The sequence below is a fragment of the Colobus angolensis genome, unplaced genomic scaffold (genome assembly GCF_000951035.1).
Source record: "Colobus angolensis palliatus isolate OR3802 unplaced genomic scaffold, Cang.pa_1.0 Scaffold196, whole genome shotgun sequence".
NCBI classification, from domain to species: domain Eukaryota; kingdom Metazoa; phylum Chordata; class Mammalia; order Primates; family Cercopithecidae; genus Colobus; species Colobus angolensis.
In genome coordinates, this window is record NW_012115110.1 from 296618 (window position 1) to 310727 (window position 14110).

General features: G+C 37.6%; 1 pseudogene; it reads right to left on the reverse strand.

The window, feature by feature from the left end:
* Positions 1–738: 738 nt before the first annotated feature.
* On the reverse strand, positions 739–1930 carry LOC105510983 (annotated as a pseudogene).
* Between the last annotated feature and the right edge of the window lie 12180 nt (positions 1931–14110).

The window sequence follows — 14110 nt, forward strand, 5'->3', positions numbered from 1 at the left end:
CAAACCTGCACGTTATGCACATGTACCCTAGAACTTAAAGTATAATAATAATAATAAAAAAAAAAAAAAGATGAGGACTCCTTGAAGGCTCAGATCATCCTTAGCATTTTTTACCAATAAAGTATTTTAAATTAAGTTATGCACACTGCTTTTTAGACATAATGCTATTGCACACTTAATAGACTACGTAAAGGATAAATATAACTTTTTTTTTTTTGAAACAGAGCCTTGCTCTGTCACCCAGGCTGGAGTGCAGTGGCACAGTCTCAGCTCACTGCAAGCTCCACTTCCCGTGTTCACGCCATTCTGCTGCGTCAGCCTCCTGAGTAGCTGGACTACAGGTGCTTGCCACCACACCTGGCAGCTAACTTTTGTATTTTTAGTTGACACAGGGTTTCACTGTGTTAGCCAGGATGGTCTCCATCTTCTGACCTTGTGATCTGCCTGCCTCGGCCTCCCAAAGTGCTGGGATTACAGGCGTGAGCCACCACACCCAGCCGGGATAAACATAACTTTTTTCTAGCTAGTTCCAACAAACCTTTATTTGTGAACTCTGATATTTCATATAATTTTCACATCATGAAATGTTAGTCTTTGACTTCTTTTCCCAACCATTTAGGAATGCAGAAACCATTCTCAGCTTGCAGTGCATATAAAAATAGGCAGCAGGCTGGATTTGGCCTATGTGTTGTAAATTGCCAACCCATGGTACAGGATATACCTGGAAAGCCTGTCACCTCAAAGTTTCAAATCATTGCTTCCCAAAGATTTAAAGTGATTATTCAAATCTTCATCAGTAACTTGTTTTAGATCAGCTGGTTTCCATTTTGGACTCTGGTCTTTATCAGTTAAAACAGCCCTAAGGCCTTCATAAAAGTCATGACCTCCCATGCAAGCTTGACTTAGCCGATACTCCATAGTTAGCACTTCTTGCAAGGTCTTTGAAGGCGCCTCCATGAGTTACCTTTGTGTGATCTTTACAGATGATGGAGACATTCTATTAATTACCTTCAATTGCTCTAGGGCAAAAGATGAACCAACTTGCTGTAAGTTTTCAATAACTTGTCCCACAGTATTGGCCGAAAAGCAACTGTTTATTTTGCCCATATGTTCCTTAAGTATAAAAAACTTGTCTCGATCAATCTTAGACTCCGTATGGTAATTTTCTAACACAGCTGCAACATTTTCTCTTGAAGGAGATTTCAAGGCTAACAAATCTTCCTCTAACATGCCCAACTTTTCAGAATCTACAAAGTGTGTAGCGATTCCTGCTCTGTACACATCGTCATTTTAATCTGAATCCTGTTAATGCTAGGAAGTAACCAAGTTTTCCTCGAAGTCATGGCAAGAAATAACCTCCACCCACGTCAGAGAACAGTCCTACTGCCGTTTCTGGCGTGACAAAAAGACACTTTTTGTAGTCATTCGAAGCTGCCCATGGACTGAGAGACCCCTCACCCCTTGTAATTCCATGAATAACTGCAACATAAGGTGTCTGACAAGAACCAAAAGCATTATTCAACATATATTCTTCTCTGAAGAAAACTGGAGCTATCTTCTGTTTTGCCTTTTCAGCTTCTGAGATCACTCTAATATTACCCTCAGCACAGAAAGCCTTTCCTCTGGCTCCCTTTATAATGATCAGGAAAGTTTCAGGCTCTTGGTCCCACTTCTCTAGTCGTGGATAAATCTGCCAAAGCATATTAAGAGTCAGTGTATTTAGGAACTTTGGTCTGCTGAGTGTTATGATTCCTGCACATCCCCCCCTTTTTTTTTTTTTTAATTCCACTAGCATGCCTTCTGCTGCATCTGTGTGCCTGGACTTTCTCAAATGGTGCAGTATGGTATTAATCCTTTTGAATGCATTCAACCTTGACATGAGCCTCCACACCTCCTGCTGCCCCATCGCTAAATACTCGGGAGCTAAAACAGCAGAGCAAGAAGCGCCCAGACGTTTCCAGCACCTCCAAATACAGCTTTTTATATGCATTGGGAAAATCAAAAATTTGTGTGACTCGCTTTATTACAGCGATCTGGAACCACTCAACTCTGAAGTATGCCTGTATATACACACATGTGTATCTATAAACATGTAAATCCTGAGTAAACATATGTGTGCACCTATAGATGTATAAGGCCTGCATCCACAGGTATGTGCACCTGTAGACATGTAAGGTGTATATATACATATATACATGTCAGCTGTGAGAGCGGACTTCACTAATTGCTAATGAGCAGAACATGTCAGAAATGATGGAATGTCACTTCCAACATTAAATATCAAAGGATTCTGATTTTCCATTTTGAGTCTCCTTTCTCTCATTATCCTCCAGTCGCCGATCAGGGGAAAATTAGCTGCCAAGGTTTCCCTGAGACCGGTGACCTGCAGGTCATGAGGCCACCTTGGGCACAGGCTCAGGTCGTGAGAGTGAGGCTGGTCAACAGCCAGGTGAGTGGGCTTGGAACCCGGTCCCTGTCCCTGTTGAACACCTAAAACAAATCCTCTAATTGTTCAAGTTCAATATTGAAAGGCGAATTAGACTAAGCTTACTACGTATAGGTATTCAACTTTTCTACTTTCTTTCTATTTAATCTGTTAGTTTCTGAATTTTAAGTTACTGTCTCTTACAATGACTGAGAATTTTCTACTTTATGTACATTGTGTGTTTTTAAGTTGTTAGGTGCAGAAAAGAGTTTATGACTGACATGTCTTCTGAATGCATTATTCCTTTTATTATATAAATAACCAGTTTTATCCCCCTTGTTATTTTCACCCTGACTTCTAATTTACTTTCTGTCAATACCTCCAGTTGCTAGCTTTTTATTAGCATTTGATTGGCATCCATTTCCCATCCCATTCTTTTCAACCTCCATATGAAAGTTGTGCCTTGGTGCGTCTCTTCTGTTGGTGCATAATTGGATGTTTTTAACCCAATTTATAAGATTCTCTCTTTTGCTACAGGAACAGAACTCATATTTATTACGAGTACTGATCTGCTTTACTTTTCTGCCAAATAGTTTATTTCTAGATATTATATTTCCCATTTTATTCTTTCCTCATAAATGTCATTGTTTTTAATTGATCATGTTTTCTCAGTTACTTTCCAACCTCTCTAATTATATTCAAAAATACAAATTTTTTCAAGCATCCATCATTATTAAGGCATCATTTTCGATGTGGTGATCTAGTGGCTGTTGAGTAAAATTGCTATGAACATTCACATGCAAGCTTCTGTTGGATTATGTTTTCATTTATCTTAGGCAAATACCTAGGCATACAAGCACCATGCCATATGCTTAGAGTATGTGCGACTTTGTAAGAACCTTCCAAACTGCTTGCCAAAGGGCTGTCTCACTTGACATTTCCACCAGTGAGGTGTAGCATTCATACCAACACTTGCTACTCGTTATATTTTTCAGCTTTGTAACTTTAGCTAGTCTAGTGGTTTTGTGTTAATATCTTCATGAGATTTTAATTTGCATTTCTCTGACAACATGGCAAACATTTTTCTCAAGTGCTTATTGGTCATTTATGTATCTTTTGTTTATAAATGACATGTTGAAATACTTGCCAACATTTTGAAAAAAATCTGGTTTTTCAATATATTCTTAAGTTATGAGAGTTCTTTACATATTTTGGGTACAGGACCTTGGTCTGAAATATGTATTATGAATATTTTCCCCAATATATGGCTTACCTTTTCATTTAAAAAAATGTCTAAGAAGAGAAGTTTTCCATTTTGTTGAAGTTTAAATTATCAGTTTTTTTTTTTTTTTTAATATGGGATTTAGCTTTTTGCTTCGTATGCAGGAAATTTGTGCTAGCCTCTATGTCACAAAGATTTTCTCCTCATTTCTTCCAGGAGTTTTGTAGTTTATAATTTTAGATTTAGGCCTATGATCCGTTTCAAGTTTTTGGTGTGTATCTGACAGGTGCTGGTTTGTTTGTTTTGCTTTTGTTATTTTTGTACTTTAGCTGATATCCAGTTGTTCTAGTACTATTTGTTGAAAAGATTATCTTTTCCCCATTAACTTGACTGGAAAGTCAACTGAACCCTGAAGTGCACATCGATTTGTAGGCTATTAACTTTATTCCATTGATCTGCATGTGTCTTTCAAGGTGGATATCACACTGACTTTGTTACTGAGGCAGACGTGGAAGTCAGCTGGTGTAAGTTTGTCAGCTTTGCCCTAGCTGTGTTGGCTCTTCCAGATTCTCTGCATTTTCATAGAAGTTTTAGAATAATCTGGTCATTTTCTACTAAAATGTCTATTGGGATTTTGATTTCAATGACTCTATTGACTAATTGGGGGAAAATTGATATCACAATATTGAGTCTTCCCATCAATGAACATGATATTTCTTGCCATTTATTTAGATTTATTTAATTTCTCCCAGAAATATGCTGTAGTTTAGCATATAATATGGCACATATTTTGACATTTTTATTCCTACATAGGTTTTGATGCTGTTGGTAATGGACATTTAAAAAATTCATTTTCCAATTGCTCATTGCTAGCAGAGAGAAATATCATTAACTATTATATGTTGACCTTTTGTTATATGACCTTGATACATTAATCAGTTAATTCTAGCAGCTTTTGTAGATTCTTTAGAATTTTATACATCCAGAGATTATGTTATGTACAAATAAAGACAATTTTATTTCTTTCTTTGCAATGTGTATGACTTTTGCTTCTTTTTCGTGCCGTATCGCACTGGGTAGAAGCCCCAGGACAATGCTGAGTAGAAGTGGTGGGAGCAGACATTGCCTTGCCCCTGATTATAGGGAGGAAAGCATTGTTTTTCATCATTAAATATGTTGTTAACTGTAGACTGACTGTACATGTTCTTTATTGGATTGAGGATGTCCCTTTCTCCCCTTATTTTGTGGAGAGCTTGAATTTTGTCGAATGCTTTTCTCTTTTTTCTTCCATAAATTCAGGTAATCAGGTAGTTTTTCTTCTTTATTTTGTTAACATGGTGAATCATGTTAATCAATTTTTGAATGTTAATTAATCCCGAATTTTGGGGATGAACTCTATTCAGTCACAATATATTTTATTTTTATGGCTAGGTTTAATTTGTTAATATTTTATAAAAGAATTTGCATATTCAATGATAGCTATTGTTCTGTATGTTTCTTGAGATATTTTCGTCTGGTTTTGGTAATTTGGTATCAAGGTAGGTTGGCCTCATAAAATAAATTAGGAAACTTCTCTATTTTCTAAAAAGAAAATGTGTATTATTATTTATTCCTTAAATGATTGATAGAATTTACTACTGAAGTCATATGAGCCTGGAGTTTTCTTTGTAGGAAGGTTTTTAATTTTTTTCTTTTAGATAGATACAGAGCTATTCAGACTTAATTTTTTTTTCTTATGTGTGGTGTCTTTAAAAAATTTCCCCACTGTATCTAAGTGGTTGAATATATTTACATAAGTCTGTCTCTTTATAATCCTTCCTCATAACATTTTTACGCCTCTAGGATCTGTGGGGCATGTATTCTTTGACTCCTGATAGTGGCAATTTATATCTGTTTTTCTCTTTTTCTTGTTCAGACAACTAAAAGTATATAAATTTGATTGATCCTTTCAAAAAATGGCCTTTTGATATTATTGTTTTTCCATTCTTTCCATTGTTTTTCCATTTTTATTTTATTAATGTCAGATCTGACTTTTATTATTTTCTCCTCTTATTTCGAGTTTGCTTTGATATTCATTTTTGTCAGTTTCTTAAGGTAGAGGTTTAGGCTACTGAATTTACACTTTTCCCATTTTTCAAAACAAGCATCTAATGCTATACATTTTGTTTTAAGAACTGCTTTAGCTGAAGCCTGCAAAGTTTTGCATGTTGCATTTTTAGTTTACATTTTATTCAGCTTTTTGTTATAATAAAATATATTCTGTATGTCTTTCTATATATCATAATATTTCTTGTCCTAAAGCCTACTTCATCTGATACTAAGATAGTCACTTCAGCTTTCTTATGATTTGTTTTTGCATTTTATACCCCTTTCTGTCATTTTATTTTAAACTGGTTCTGTCTTTATATTTACAGCTTATTTCTTACAGACAGAATAATTAGAGTATTGCTTTTCTATCATCTAATAGTCTCTTCCTTATAATTAATGTTTTTACATGTTTTATATTTAGTGTAACTATTACTATGATTTGATTTAAATCAACCTATTGCTGTTTGTCCCATCTGTTTTTTACTTCTTTGTGTTTCTTTTTTTGCCTTTTTTATTTTGACATTATAAAATTATTTCAATTCATCACAATTATCATCTTACTAGTTATACCTCTTTATAATTACATATAATTTTAGTGGTGTCTGGTGTTTACAATATGCAACTTTAACTCAATGAAATACACCTTTAAATGTTATATCTCAATGTATATAATGAAAGACCTTTATAAGAGTGTGATTCCATTTCCCATTGTCATATGTCTTATTCACACAATTAAACCTCATAATGTAGTATTACTCTTTGCATTAAATGATCAGTTATTTCTAAAAATTTCAAAAGTGGAAAAAATAGTCTTAATACTTGCACATTTACCATTTTGGGGGCTCTTTATTTCTTTCTATAGATCCAAGTTCTGAACTGGTTTTTCTTAATTTCAGCATAAAGTTCTGGGTTTTTTTTCCTATTAACATTGTAGTTCATATCTACTTATGATAATTGGATTTCTTTACTCAAAAAAAAAGTTTGCCTTATGTTTGACAACTATTTCCCTGGACATAGAACGATAGGTTGACTTTTTTTTTTTCTTTGCAGCACGTTATAGATGGTTTTCATTGTCTTTTGGCTTTCATTGTTTCTCTTAGGAAATCTGTAATCATTGTGATCTTTGTCTCCCTGTTCGTGTTTCTCACCCTCTAATCCCTGGCTGCTTGCAGGGTTTTCTTTGTACTTATTTGACTGGGCTTTAGTGAGCTTATTCTACCTGTGTGTTCACAGTTTTCCTCAGTCTGCAAAAATATTAACCTTTATTTATTCAAGTGTATTTCTGACCTCTTTTCTAATTCAGGGACTCCAGATGTACTTCTATTAGATTGTTCAATGTTTTCCCACTGGTCCCTGAGGTTCTAGTGTTTTTCCTCCCTCTCTGTGCTTATATATATATTTTTATATGATGCATTTTTATATCTTTAGGTTATCTGATTTGTCTTCTGCAGTGTATAGCTCTATTTCTTTTTGATGGTTGCATTGTATTCTATCTCATGAAAGTAGAATATCATAGTTTATTCATCCATTTTTCTAATTGGGGCACTACGTTATTTCCAATTTCTTGCCATTTGCAGTGGTCCTGCAACAAATATCATTGTACATATATTTTTACTTAATTTATTTCTATGGGATAGAGTCCCAGGTCTGGGATCTTTGGGCTAAAGGAATACTTATTTACTTTACCAACATGGCACAAGTATACATATGTAACAAACCTGCACGTTATGCACATGTACCCTAGAACTTAAAGTATAATAAAAATAAAAATAAATAAAAAAATAAAAATTATTTACCCTTCCAAACTTCTTCACTTTTCAAATCCTCTGACTCAAACATTTCTAGTTGCTTATATACATATAATTTACACAAAATAATTAATATGATAATTTTATATGTTTTATTTTAGTGCAGTCATTTCTTTTCTTTTTCATCTCTGCTTTGTTATCATCTCCCCTTTTCCTTTGCCCTCTGACTGACACTTTTCTGTAGTATTTAATCGGCTATATCCATCTAGTGAGTTCTCATCTCAGATATTGACTTTTTTACTTCTAGAAGTTCTATTTGGTTCTTGGGCATATTTCTATCAGGTTTTGAGTGAGAGAAGCACAACATGGACAGTTGGGTGTAGTTACACATCACAGACCTAAACCAAACGAATAACAAAACCTGCACGCGTTTGTGTATAATAACAGCTGCATAGTATTTTGTAAAATATACACCGGATGGCCTAGAGGTAGAAGATACAATGCTATCATAAGTAATGCCCAAATCAGTATTTGTGTGCCAGAATATATGTGCATAAATTTCTCTATGGTTGACAGTTAAGTGGAAAAGTGGGGTTATAAGACCTTGCTTATGAACTCTCCTAATATCATCTGAATCTGGTGGTAATGGTGATGATGATGAAGATACGGGTGTTTGATTACCGAGTCAATTTTTTAAAGTGTGTAGATTTATTTATGTTTGTTATTTCTTCTGGCCTCTGCTTTAGAAGTAAACATTAATCTTGTAATTTGTCCATTTCATCTAAGTTTTCAAATCTGATTTAGGAAACCACTTAGTCTAACCTAAGCAGGAAAGGAATTCTTGCAACAACACAGAGTCTTGTGGAACCCAAGGGCAGAAAGGTAGTCAAAGCTCAGGAAGGGCCTGGAACTAGGAGCTGAAAAGCTTTCAGCATGGTTTTCCATCTCTTTCCTCTTTCCCTTGGTTTTGTTTCTCTTCTTTTGCAAGATGGCTGGCTTTCTCTACTTTTTAATCCTCGACTTCTTCTAAGCAGCCAGTTCACATGTTATAGTCACCCAAACACTGAGAATAGATTGGTATTTTCCCATCCAAATCAACATTCCCAGGAAGGAGAATCTGGCTCACAGTGGCCATGAGTCAACTTCATCTCAGACAGGAGCATGAACAACAGACATGGGTGCCTGTTTCCCGTGGACATGTTTCCCGTAGGAAAGGCAGGAGTCTCCCTTTCTATACCTGCTTCTCAGTCAATTAGATTGTGTGAGTCACTGGAACTAAGCAGTATGGTGCATTTAGCACATCTCCACTCTCCAGAATTATTAAGCTGAAGGTATTTTTTTCTAAATCAAATTTTATAGGAAAATAAAGTTTTAATTCATTAAACATCTGAAAAAAATTAGATGTTTATTACATGACATTTAATATTACCTTTAGTATAAATAAAAAAATGTTACCCAGTACATAAATATTTTCCTTGTTTAATGTTCAATTAGTAAATTCAAGTAAATAATTGTCATTAGCCAGAGTAACTATGCTTCATTTGCTGTGCTAAACATTCCTTAATAAATCAGACATATGATACTGTATTATTTCTCTTTATAAAAGTCCCATTTGGCACCTTTTAGCAGATCTCTGGGATCTGTCTGCAATGGAAAAAAATAATAGATCTGATATAGATGAAAATTTTCAAACACAAAATATCAGTCTCTTAGCAACCATAGAAATTTAAAGAGTTCACTTTCTCAATACCTATTGAGAAGTGTGTCAATAATTGAATGTTTCCTAAAAGAAAGAGATTCAGTACATCTGCTTGGGAGAGTCTTGTGGGAGGCTCACATGATGGACGGCCTCAGCCCACATCATGACACTCAGCCGTGGAACTGCGCTATGTGTCCCGCCTTCGTAGCTGTCTTGGCGACAAGCTGTGGGTCAGGATTTAGGATGGTGTTTACTGGGCTCTTAGGTACCTTCCTCTGAGAGAGTCCCGTCTGTCATCATTTTACCCTTCAATGTGGTATTATGTGCCTGCAAAAGTGATATTTCTGAGGATTGATACTCCAATACATCATAATCTGAAGGTTTTTAAGTTGATACTTTGTGTTCTGAACTAAGCAGATAACAAGAGCTAACAAGAGCTCACTTAGTCATTCCTCTGATAAAAAGTTATCTTCAAAGACTAGGACAATTTTGCAAATATTATTCTACTACCAGCATTTAGTATTTAAAAGTGTCTAATTTGAAGGAAAATTTTCTTTTCTTTTCTTTTTTTCTTTTTTTCTTTTTTGAGACAGAGTTTCGCTCTTGTTGCCCAGGCTGGAGTGCAATGGCGCGATCTCGGCTCACCGCAACCTCCGCCTCCTGGGTTCAAGCGATTCTCCTGCCTCAGCCTCCCAAGTAGCTGGGATTACCGGCTAATTTTGCACTTTTAGTAGAGACAGGGTTTCTCCATGTTGGCCAGGCTGATCTTGAACTCCCGACCTCAGGTGATCCACCTGCCTTGGCCTCCCAAAGTGCTGGGATTACAGGTGTGAGCCACCGTGCCCGGCAAAGGAAAATTTTCAAATGAGAATTAAGAGTGCTGATGCTTTGTGGAAGACACCAAGTGACCTGAAACATCACCTTTGATTATTTCTAACAGGAATACATTGTTTTAGCTTCTTGGAGTGGTTTGTAATTGGTTTCTAATTTGGGTTGACCCTGGAATACAAAAGAACCTCTCTGCTATTTTCTGACATCATGAAAAGCAGTGGTGTCTTCCATTGCTCAGACTATCTCTGAGCGCTTGCCCGCGAAGCTGCAGGTGTGTAGGAGTCTGGCAGGTGCACAGCCAGCAGGTGCAGGAGGCCCTGCGCTCTTGGGGTTTCTGTTTCCAGGGAAGCAGAAAGCTCTGTGCCACTCAGGCCCTGTGGCCCTGTGCATTCTGAGTGTGTCTTCCTCCTCTCTCTGGCATGACAATGGATCTGGGGCTAGCAGCAGATGTGTTGCTACCTGAGAATCAAGATCCATATGGAATTTTCATTGAGCTAGCTGGGGGAGCACTCATGAGATCACATTTGCTATGGAACAATGAAGGGCAGCTACCGAGGTTAAAACAAAACCCAAAATGAAAACTTCAAATTGTCAGACAGGTGAGGAACCATGAATCTCTAAACAGGAATATATGTAGAAATGATTTAGGGTTTTTGGTTAACTAGAAATTCCCCATAAGTCAGCCACGGTGAAGATTCTAGTGTCATCTGATGTCTTCTTAGCCCTTGTTCACGAACACCCAGTGTCTATTTCTGGACTAGGAGGGCAGGAGTGCTTATCAGGCAGTACCTGAATAAGATGTTGGATTTGAGGCTGTACATTTAAAGATGAGAATGCCTGGGGTCAGGGGCATGCCACTGAAGGAGATAGGATAGAATGACGCTGTTATTAAAAATAAAATATGAGATAAATTGACACAGGTAGGATTTACCCTGAGAGATTTATTTTTGGGCTTCTTCAAGATATTAATTATTCAGGAATAGAAGAAGCCTCTTTGTGAAAAGATCTTACGCATAAGGCCATTGCATTTGGGGAATTTGGAGGAAGACCTTGCATTGAGCTTAAAGTACAGACAATTGCAAGTAGGGTATGAGACAGAAGTGGTTTATCAGAATGATGATGACGTGTAACTAAATTCCAAAGACTGAGTCAACCATTCCTGAGAAGTAATTGTAGCTAAAGGATTTTGTTCTTCAAGTACCTACGACACTGTGTGTGTTTATGTGTGTTTGTGTATGTGTGTGCCTGTGTGTATAGACATTCTGATAACTTTTACAAAAGGTAAATCTGAAAGCTTCAGTAAGAACAACAATCACATCGTATTTTCCAGAAATAAAATTTAGACTAGGTGTTAAGGTGAGCAGATCCTCAGAATCCAAGGCCTTCTTTTTTTTCCTTTGGAATATTGCTCTGCCACCCAGGCTCGAATGCAATGGTGTGATCTCGGCTCACTGCAACCTCTGCCTCCCGGGTTCAAGTGATTCTACTGTCTCAGTCTCCTGAGTAGCTGGGATTACAGGCATGCACTCTCATGCCCGGCTAATTTTTGTATTTTTAGTAGAGACAGGGTTTCACCATGTTGGCCAGGCTGGTCTCAAACTCCTGACCTCAAATAATCTGCCTGCCCAGGTCTCCCAAACTGCTGGGATTACAGGCGTGAGTCACTGTGCCCAGCTGGCTCTCTGTTTTATGGAACGGTTTGTCTAACAGTTTGTTCCTGCAGCAGGAGACGTGAAGTCCCAGCAGCCTTCTCCTTCGGCACTAGGTGGATGTAGCTTCTGGTTCCTGCTCACGTGTCCAGGGTGTCCAGCATCTGAATCTGTCCCCACGGAAGCCACATCTAAGATCAAGCACGCTCTCTTCTCTCCCCCAGGAACAAATTCCTCCGTGATTTTGCATCACAGCCAAATTTCTATGTGGGCAGTTGTGATCACATGAGGGAGAGTCCAGCCATTTCCTGGGCATCCTGGGGCGGGGAAGGAATGTGATATGTGACGTGATAGATTCTCTGGCTGGAGGGGTTGGGGCCTGAATATCATGGCAGGAAATCATCAGGCTACATAAATAAATGAATGAATGAACAAATGACCAATTAAATAAATCAGATACCTGGAGTCACTTGCAGCGACTATCAAAAGCTGCTGTTTGCATTTTCAGTTTACAGCACTGGTAACTGCTTTTTTTTGTTGTACCCTATGGCTGTGATAGATTTTTCCCCTATAATTATAATTTCGGTAAATTTTTGCAATTGTTAAAATACTGCATTTTTAAAGAAATCCAGCTGTCTTCCCCTATTGAGCAGATCTTGGTTTTCTGTTGTTAATTCGATTGTGTTTTTCACTCTGGGTGCCCAACTCCAAGAACTCTTTACAGGGGCGGATTTATGATGGATGCCAGCTGGTCTGATAGAAGGAAACAGATATTGATTTTTAATATTTTCTCCCAACTTGTTTACTCTAGGATAATACAGCAGCTGTGTGGCAGCTTGTCTCAGAGTGGAAAGGATTATTACCTCTGCCTTTTGATGAGATAAATTACCTAGGATGACTTGAATGGCTAAAGGGGATACTTTGATGTTATGTCGCTTCATTTACCCTTATGACTAAATGATTATTGATTTTATATTTTTAAGCTCTTGAAACGTGAAAATAAGTTGGTGGAGAAGGCCGGCTGTGTTAGTTTTATTAATTTATTTCTGCAGGGCATAATTCACTTTGGACCAGGTTGTGAAGGTTTAGGGTTCATGACCGGCTGCAGATACAGTTGCAAAGAAATGGCTTATTTATATAGTCATTGCAAGTAGTCCCAAAATCAATACAGTCTGGGATTGGATGATTAAACTCAGTCCCTTTGTGGCATTCATTCCTGTAGCTGCTGCTGAAATCATGTTGACTGCAGCAGATCCATGTGATCAAGTCTACAAATATCAAGTTTGTTCAAGTTGAAATATTACTTTTTTGCTCATCATTTTTTTTATCTGCTGTGTTCACTCAATGACATTTTAACAGCCTGGGGGGGAAACCGTTGATTGACTGCTTCAATGAAATCAGTAATCTGCATTAAAAGAGTAGCCTCCAAGGACTTCTAGAATGTCCGTGGGTGGATTCACGCAGACTTTGATCCGAGGTCCCAGACTACGCTGGATTTAGTTGTGGGCGCATCTGCCAGCAGCAGGAGTCCAAGGTGTAGGCTAAACCTTTAGCTGCTCCATGTGGTTTAGAACGACTTAGTGTCTCTGGGCGTGCGGGGCTCACTCTGCACATTTCTGTGAAATGCTGCTTTTTCTATCACCATTTGACACGTTGGCACTCTTCTACATTTCTGAAACACGCCCATATCACTCCATTTCATCGATTACTCCCTGACACAAGAGCAGAAATGCTGTCTACACAGAATCAGGTTCTGTTTTGATTTTTTTGTAATTTTCCCTCAGTTTATTTTCATACGTTTTAAACATAATTACCTATGTCATATTTATTCCTTGTTGGTAAAATTTTGTTTCATGACTGAGACTCGGGCACCTCTTAATTGAGTTTAATGTTTGAAATCAGGAGTTTCAATTTTTATAATCTTCCCTGCTTGCCCTCTACTCAGTCACAAGAATACCTAATGCAGTGGGGAAATGGAAGCAGGAAGGACTGATTTTCTGAGAAGATTTTGCATTTATTTACTCAGCCTGTCAAAGACCAAAGTTAGCCAAAGCCAGAGATTCATGGTCTTGATGGAAGCTAAGTCTTTATTTTCAGTCTAGCAAAGTTTTCAATCTGGCAATTTTCCTTCCCTGTCCTTCATCCACACCCCAGTTATTGGGCTTTGAGAGTTTGAAGAGATGGATGAGCAATGGTCACTAGTCTTGTCCTGGGATGTTTTAAGAGTCAAAAATGTATGTATCAGCTGGGCGTGGTGGCTCACCCCTGCAATCCCAGCACTTTGGGACTTTGGGAGGCTGAGGCAGGTGGATCACTTGAGGTCAGGAGTTCGAGACCAACTGACCAATATGGTGAAACTCTGTCTCTATAAAAATAGAAAAATTAGCCAAGCATGGTGGTGGGCACCTGTAATCCCAGCTACTCAGGAGGCTGAGGCACGAGAATCGC